Source organism: Cygnus atratus, chromosome 5 (assembly GCF_013377495.2).
Source record: "Cygnus atratus isolate AKBS03 ecotype Queensland, Australia chromosome 5, CAtr_DNAZoo_HiC_assembly, whole genome shotgun sequence".
In the NCBI taxonomy this organism is placed as follows: domain Eukaryota; kingdom Metazoa; phylum Chordata; class Aves; order Anseriformes; family Anatidae; genus Cygnus; species Cygnus atratus.
In genome coordinates, this window is record NC_066366.1 from 27,176,880 (window position 1) to 27,185,679 (window position 8,800).

Here is an 8,800-nt window from a genome sequence, read left to right on the forward strand (position 1 = left end):
CTACAGGGCCAGGCTTCATGCTACCCAATTTAAAGTCCCACGGAGAAGAAGCCAGAACACGGAGGAAGCTCAGACCTTTTAGGACGTAGGGACAGATACAGGTCTGACCTAAACGTGGAGGAAAATATGTAGCGCACAGTTGCATGGCCGCTGTCACGTCACCTAATTCATGAGTACATGATGTATTAGCAGGTGCTATTGGTCAAAAGTGTGAAATGCACTGAAACTGCGCTATTGCCTTTTACTACACCTCCACCCCCCGACAAAGCCACAGCTGCTTAGAGTACTCTGGCCACTAGACAAGAGGTTTCAGGGTACTCCCAAGTTGTCTCGTAGAAAAAAAAAACAACTTCAGGAAAGCATTGGAAATGAGTTGGACAAGAAGAACAGTACATAACTCCGTTTAGCCTGTACTCACGTGGTCAGGGACGTCCTGAGCTCCGCACACCGATCTCAGGGCTGTTTAGGTACTTCATGCAATAGCTCTTTACACTGTTAGCAGCCCTGAGGTAGGGTGAGGAAGACAGGGCTCTGGCTAGGTGAGTGCCCTCATCAGTAGTATCATAGCCATGACAACTCTTCTTTATCTCTGACATAGTGAATCCCATTTGCTCCCCCTTCCCCACTGCAAGACCTACACGAGGAGATATGTCCTACCACAACCTCTTCCCTAATCATTAGGGCGCTTTCCAGAGAGGTGGGAAATGTGAATTTCAAGCCCTTCAGAAGGAAATTGAGTACATCTCCCCAGTAATTTGGAAGCGTGAAATAAAAGCAGGACAGCACTCCTCTTGGTAAGGATGGAAGAAGGCCTAATAGACTTAACCATGTTTAAGACTGTCACTTACTTTGTGGTATCTAATGTATATCCTGGGAAGACTGTTGCAACCACCAAGCTGCTGTATGAAAACACAACCGTCATCATCATCATCACTGTTGCTCTGGAGGAAGAAGAGAAAAGCAGCAGGGATTGTTCCTTTCATGTGGGGCTCGATAAGGAAAAGGAGGGAGATGCAGAGAATCTTTTATTTTCGGGATCTCCATTGACCTTTGATGTGGGATAGAAGTCACAGTTCTCTGACCTACAAACACTGAAGTGCTGGTAAGCACATGTAGAAACAGAACTTTTAAGAGTGCTTAAATAGGATTTTTTGTTGTTAAGAGTTGAAGCACCTATTGAAAGTAGTTATTTGCAGAGTTAAGCAGCAGCTGAGGTCCTCAGAATTGCAATTTAGAGTCTAAGCACCAGAACTCCATTCAGGTCCTAACCTAAATACAGACAGACCCTTTTTTTTTTTTTTTGGATTTAGCTTGAAATATGCAAGCAATTTTTCCTATTTTTTTTTTCATTTTTACTTTATCTCCACCAGTGGTAAGAAAAGCAGACAGACACTCCTGAAGGTAAAAGTTAATGTGACTATGTTGCCTTTATTTATCAAGAAGGCAAACATAAAAAGTTTTCATAGCTATTTTGCTATCATGATATGGAGGGAAGATAAAATTCAATTTTTGCTACCATTCCAACTGGCTACCACCCTAACCCTCTGCTGAAACTTGTGCTAAATCTAAGTGTTCAAATGTGTAAGTCCAAAGACATTTGGAAAACTTACTGAAGTTATATTTCAAGTGGAATTGAAAGACAGAGGCTACTTTCTGCTCTGCTTGAAAGGAAGAAGAGATTAAAATCAGGTGCAACACTTCTTTCTTACTAGATTTTCTGCCCATTTTTACAGCCTCCTACTATTCAGGTGGGCTTCTGTTAGAACAGGAACTTGGGTGGGTATTTTTCTGAATGCCATTTTTAAAACGCTTAAGGAGCATCCACCGTTGCCACCTCAAGTGAGAAAGATCCTGGGTACAGCCGAAACCAGCCAAAGACATGAAACAAAACAGCACATTTTGTTGTGAGCAGTACAGCTAGGACTGCCAGCTTTGTGATTTTAGAAGAGAAACCTAACCATCAGCACATTGTGACATTTTTGGTGTGATGCATGATGATGTGTGGGTGGATTGCAATGCCACATGTTGTTATTTCAATGCATTATCATCATCAGGGTTTAGTGAAGCGTTACCGTGTTTCAGCAGAACATCATTATCTCCTGTGGCAGCTTCAGCTCAGCCAATCCTACCAGATTCACAGATATTAAGTGTATAAAAAAAATCTGCTTTGCCTAGATTTGCATCTTAATATTATAGAAAACTAGATAACTGGAAGCAATTTCAAAGCAAATGATTTCAATATATAGCTTATGTGTACATTCATACTGGAAGCCTGATTCTCACTTCAGTCATTTCAGGGAAGGGAAACATGCCTTGTTACTTTTGCAAACAATCACGCAGTTTCAATTTCAGATAACAATAATTGTAATTAAAGAATATATTAGAGAGAATCATAACAGATAATTTTATTCCAAAAATATAGGACTTAAAAAATATGAAATATGAGTTATTCTTGTAATTCCTGGCTACTTTATGGGTACAAAGAATGATCTTACTGCAAATTTTAGTTAAGAACAGATGAAAACAACAGGAGTAGCTTGTTTAAAAACTGGATCTGATCCTGCAAATACCAAGGTAAATATCACCTATTCCTTCCAGACATAAAGCTTTAAACTAACACTAATGGAAATCATAGGATGAAAGCTTTCCTTATCACACTGAAACTACAGGGCACACAATGCACAAACTTAGTTGAATTTGAAAGAGAATCCACAATATTTAGTCTGTAGTCATTTAAGCTAGGATCACAGCACAGTTAAGCACAGTTGTGTATTCAATTGAATAGCAGCTTCCCACACAGACCGTGTCCTGGAACTGTGCTGAGATTATTTTGCAAGTGTGAAGGACCTCTGTGTTCCTATTACCAGGAAATAGTTAATATTCTTTCCCACTGGGGCCCACATGCACCTGCACAACTGTGGTGTGTGGTTTCTTCTTGCAGCTGCATCTGTAACTCTGCTGCTGCCTGCGTAGAGGTTTTAAAGTGTAAATGGAGAGTTCACAAGACTACCCTTCGGTAGTAATGCAGCCTGAAGGGCTGCTGCAGAAGCAGTGAAACCACTCTCTTAGTAAAGAAGCAGTTTCAGCAAAGTTTGTTTCCCAGATGTTAATTCTACATCCCGCTTTTCTTTGGGCAATTCAAAGCCCATTAGAAATACCCGTTAATGATGTATCTTCACAATACCATTTCAGAGTCACTGCCTATTATTATCTTGATTTTCTCCAGAGGAAGAAAGTGAGGCTGTGAGACCTTTAATAATTATTTCCCTGAGGTCACTGAGAGCAAGCCTGTGGTGGAGCCAGATACACAATGCAGATCTTTCCCAGCCCTCTAGCTTGGCTGCTCAGTCACTGCTGCTCCTATAGTTTGCTATCTGAATTCTTTGTGCAAGAAGAGGACTATTTTTGTCCCAACTACTAAAAAACATCGTTCACAATATCTGCTCCTTCTCAGGACTGAGGAGATTACAGGGGTCAGCAGTCAGAATAGGGAGTTATCAGCTAGCCCTGGGCTGCGGGAGGTGCGATTAGGATCATCTGCTATTAACCGCAGGCACATGCTCTGGATCCAGCGAGAGCAGAAGTGCTCAACTCTGTTCTGCATTTGAGATCTGTCTGGTGTAAGGGTGATGTATGGGAGGGAAGAGATTGTGTTCGCTGATCCTACGAGGTGACGTGATTTAGGGGAGCTGTAGGGGTGTTTTACTGTATTGCAGTCCTGTGATCCCCTGAAGGCTCATATACCACTGAAGGACGATCAGAGCCAAAGAAATGCTTGCCCCGTGCACTCCTTATTTGCACCTTTTCTTCCCCCAGTATGCTCCTCGTGTTATGGTCACGGAGTGACAATTGGCTCATGAGCCAAACCACCAGCCTTGGGGCTTACTGAGATTTCTCTCCTCCAGGCAACACTTTTAAGCCAAGGATTTCAGTGTAAACCTCACTTTTCAGAGAGTGTACACTGTTATCTTTAGGTTTACAACTTTCTGGAAAGAAAGAGATTTATAGGAAGAAAATGAGAGCGCACATGCACACCTTATCATGCAAGGCAGGCAGGCAAACTTAGCTACGCAAAGAATTACTGCATGCAATTGTTGGTGCATGCTTGCATAGGGAGATACTGGGTCAAAAGATTCTGTAAATGGAAAGAGATGATGGCTGTGTGTTGCTGGCTGTGTGTTCCTTTTGGTGTAAAAATTCTCCCTGTCTGCAGTAATAGTAGCTGCATTTTGGTTAAAACAATAACAACACTACTTCAACATAAATCTTTTTTTTTTCTTTCTTTCTTTCTTTCAGAGGCTTCTCTCTCCCCCCCCTTCCCCCCCCCCACTTAGTTTTGTTTAGCCTAAAATAAGAATCCTATGAATTCTTTTGTGAATGGGGAAAAAACTATCCCTCTGCTGCACAGCAAGCGGCCCTCTGTTTATGTGGTTTGGAAGAACAAAAGCATAAGGAAAGATTCCTCGGAGATGTCTTATGACTGCCATAGCCCTAAGCCTTGATAAAAACCCTATCAAGCTGATGCACCTACAAATACACATGTAACAGGTGGCCCCAGCTCCCAAACAACCTGCTCACAGAAAGAATAAGGCATTTTCTCACAGTATTGAGATGCTACAGAGATTTTGAAACTTCTGCTCAGATTCTTAATGTACACAGTCAACCCCCTATTCAGCAGCATGCCCCCACCCCGCCTACACTGTCCAAATGACCAGGCCTCATTGCAGCAAGTTTAATCTGGACAAAAGAAAACCAGGGAACAAGGCTTCATAGTCACCTGCCCTTTATCACACCCAGTACTCAAACGTTAGAGCTTCCTTTAAGGAAATGAAGGGCCCACCTCTGGATTTCTGTTCTGGTATCTGGCACCTCTGAGGAGAGCAGCTTCATCATTCACCTAACAGATATTCTGGGCAAGTCACTATCCTGTTGGAGCTATTCTACTTTTTATATCTTATGCACAGGTACTTAACACTCTTACAACTCTTCTACAAATAAATACCCTCAGCAGGAGGCAAGAGAACCTTTTTTTTTTTTTTTTACCTCCTTTTTTTTCTGCCCTTTCATTCTATGCCTCGCCCATTTTAGGGTGAAGACAACAGCTTCAGCAGGAAAATCCTTTTACCTCAAATGTGTAGCACCTGGATCCAACATCTGTCACTAGCCAGCCTGAATGGGGATTTAAAGACACACACAAAAAAAAAAAAAAAAAAAAAGGAAAGAAAAGAAAAGATTGCTCTGATAATGACTCAAATCATGGTGGGAGACATCCAGCTTAGACACCTAGCTCAAGGAGAGGGCTCACAGCTGTGAGTGGTGAGGGAAAAGCAGTGCCTTCCCCTGCTCTGGAGCTAAGGCACTGCAATATCTCTGCGATACTCGAGGCTAAGCCCTGCTTGCTGGCTGGCGTGGCAGCTCTTCGACTGAGCTGCTGCCAGTCTCGCAGGCTCGTTCCTTCAGGCAGGAGAAGCAGCTCCGCTCTCCCTGTGCGGCGCCGGGCAGTCCTGCTGCCTCAGGCCGAGGTGCCCAGGCTCCGTGAGCTCAGCCTGTGGCCGGGTGCTGCAGCAGAGCCGCCCTGCCTTCCTCCTCCATATCCATGCCCCTGCACCTCAGCAGGTGCCACTTTTCGTCTGTGCCTGGTGCATTTCAGATCCGATGTTACATGCAACGAAGCCGTTCTCCCCTGGCCATGCTGAAGAAATTTATCCTACTACCAGTAACGCCAAATAAGGAAAGAAAAGACATTGCTTAGTTTGCACAACCTTTTATTTTCCTCCCTAGAACTATTTTTAGTTAAACAATTTTCTGCCAGAAAAGCTCTGTCTGTGTCCAGAGCTGCCCTGGTCATCAGTGCTGTTACCAGGGACTTGAGCTTTATGGCCCTCATAACTCCGGAGGGTGAAAGGTCGAGCCGTGGAGCCTTTGTGTCAGCTCCACATTTCTCTTTAAACACATGTGAGAGACAAAGCTCCCCTGAGACCCCCATGGAAACTGCCTCCGGGGGCGGGGAGAGGGTGAGAGAGCACTGGCCTGGCAGATAAAAGCAACATCAAAAGAAGTGGGGAGCAGCTGTCCATCTGGAGGAGCAAACTTTTTTTTTCTTCTGTTTCGGAGAAAGAGACGGTCTCAAAAGACAGTCTCAAAAAATTTTGCATGGAAGGAAAAAAAAAAAAAAAACAACAACCAACAACCCAGCAGGGGGAGGGCAGAAAAGCCCCCACAGCAAACAGAAGGAGGTGCTGCTTGGCAAAAATCCCAAGCTGAATCATTTAAATCACTTTTAGTGCCTCCAAATGCAAGTCGCTGCCTCTGTTTATAGAGTCAGAGTGAGAGACCTAAAGAGAATACATTTCCCAAAGCAACATCTGAGCTCAGGAATGAATCAAAACCAACTTCATACACTGCAAACCCCCTTCTTTCTGACAAAGCTTTTGTTCTGATGCTGGGTTCATCTTAAGCCTACATTCCCACAAGAAAAAACCCACAGCTTGATCACCAGATAGCTGAAGGTGTTTACGATAGGGAGTGTTTCTCTGCAGACTCTCCAGCATGCATGATGACCAATAATGAACAGTCTACATGTAGACAGTTGTTGACCAACACACCAATATAAGTGTAGTCCTTTAGTTTTCAAACTGACAAACTCTACTTCTTTATCATCGGATTTACAGACACACAAAGCTCTTGTCCTAGGCTGTAACTATTAAAACAGTTATTCCTACGTGGTACATATACACACCAAAATCAAAAGACAACTGCAGTCCAACTCAAATTCAGCAGCAAATTCTAGTCTGCATCATAAACAGGAGCAACAGGACCTCCCACTCCTGCCCTTGTTTGAGATCCTTCCATCACACCAACTTGCACCTGAAGATACTTAGATGCTGTCAATATATTTCACCTTTCAGTATAGGTTGAAAATGCCTTTTCAAAAACAGACTGCAAGCAATATAGAAATCAGGAGAGTCTATTTCTCATTTTTCATAAATCAAACTATTAGAATTGTGAAGGTTTAAAATTATTTGAATACTTGAGGTTATGCCAGGCTGCAACCATTGGCGACTGCTTTAAAATCTGCTTCTATAATGTAAAGATGCTGCAAATGGCCTGTAACACACATTTATCTATCCCGTAGGATTCCTAACATGAAAATACCTGGTGGCTTCCACACATCCAGAAACTTGCATAGCACCAACATGAAGCCATCACTCAGGATGGAGGTAAAGCCCTTTGTGCAGGCTCTGGCCCTCTCTTTCACAACCTGGGGCTTGAGGGGGTGCCCATGCCATCCCTGCTTATGGAGGTGAAATGTGTATCTGGGGCTCGTTTTGGCTCCAGTCTCCCTTGTGTTCTGTGGTTCGGTTTAGGTCAATGCCCAAAGAGATGGATACAATAACCCTGCACGTCTCCCAGACGTGAAATAGTAACCACAGCACTCCATCCCTGGCCAGATGCAGTTACAAGATCTCCCTTCCTCTCTGAAACACAGGTACGAGCCGCTGACAGGGCCGAGTACCTGCCTAACCAGACCAGCAGCCTGCCCTGCAATGGCAGCCCCTGGCTCTGGGGGTTGCTTGACACACGTGCCTCAAAATAACCCAGTCTATGCCCTAGCACTCATGCAAGGCCTCCACATGTGCAGGAAGGTAAGGGAGAGCATGGCCCTGTTCACGATTTATGCCTATCAGCCTGGAGCATCCCTTTGTGTCTGCCACAGCCTCTCACAACGGCAGCATATGTTGTTCCCAAAAGCCTGTGTCTCACCCAAAGGGCAGGCGAGAGCTCCTGGCGGCCCTGACTCCCAACTCACGCCTCCCCGCTGCGAGGATAATAAATTCCTCACGCGCACGTGTGGTGCACGGCGAGGCTGCGTGTCCGGGGCGGCGGATCGGCAGGTCCCTGTCGAGGCGAGCTGTGCTGGCTGGCGGGCAGCCAGGCTGCCGTGGCCTCCTGCCACAACCCCTGCCTCTCGCAGGGCCGGCCTGCCAGACACGTCCCTGCCTTGCGTGACAGGCCACTGGGTTGTCTCACGCGCAAGAAAAGAGTTGAGAGGTCTGCTCAGCACCGGGAGGCCCCCGTAGGGTCCCCTTTGCTGCCCCTACTCTGCACCGGTGGGTGAGTTTCCTCACAGTTTTGGGCCAGGACTGAGGCCAGAGCACCGCAGACAACATAGGAGTGCCCTTTGCCTCCCCTTCCTTTTGGTAGGGATGCTCTGTGTTTGCTCTCATTTGAGTTTTGTCGTCCCTTATAAACTTCACTTGAACAGACAGGTTCCCTTCCTGTTCCCTGTATGTGCAGAAAAGCACACAACCCAGAACAAGCTGGCATCCATACCTGTCAGGACTTTGTTACAGACCAGCTTTTGTCAAGTTTATACATTAGAAGTCAGCGGTGGGGCAGTCATTGCTGGCTGGCCCCAAAGTCTTTTGTCTGAAAGCTGGGATGTCTGGAAGTCCCCGGGTGTCAGACTGCCACTTCCAGCCCCACAGTGCTGGCATGTCCCTAGTCCCAGCTTCCATGGTGGGAACAGACATACAGACAGACAGCTTCTCCTTCCAAGCAGTCACGCACTCTGCAGCCCCACAAGCTCTCAAGTTGTCTCTGATGGCCTTGGTGAAGAACTGAGAGCTGTTCTTTCCTTAACAGTGGGTAATCCACCAAGAACCTTGGTGAAGACTAGGGCTATCCGTGCATCTAGCATTTCCAGACATGTCCTCGTTTTCCACACATAAATATCTCCATTTGGATCTTTTGGGATTTTTTTTTTTAACTTTATAGATTTCCCATGTTTTTCCAAATA

The 8,800-nt window shown here is 45.1% G+C and overlaps 1 non-coding gene across 1 annotated transcript; it reads left to right on the top strand.

The window, feature by feature from the left end:
* The first annotated feature begins 756 nt into the window (after nt 1-756).
* LOC118244868 (U6atac minor spliceosomal RNA) lies at nt 757-869 on the top strand. Its single transcript, XR_004777674.1, has one exon. It is a non-coding gene; the product is annotated as a U6atac minor spliceosomal RNA (small nuclear RNA).
* The last annotated feature ends 7,931 nt before the right edge of the window (nt 870-8,800 follow it).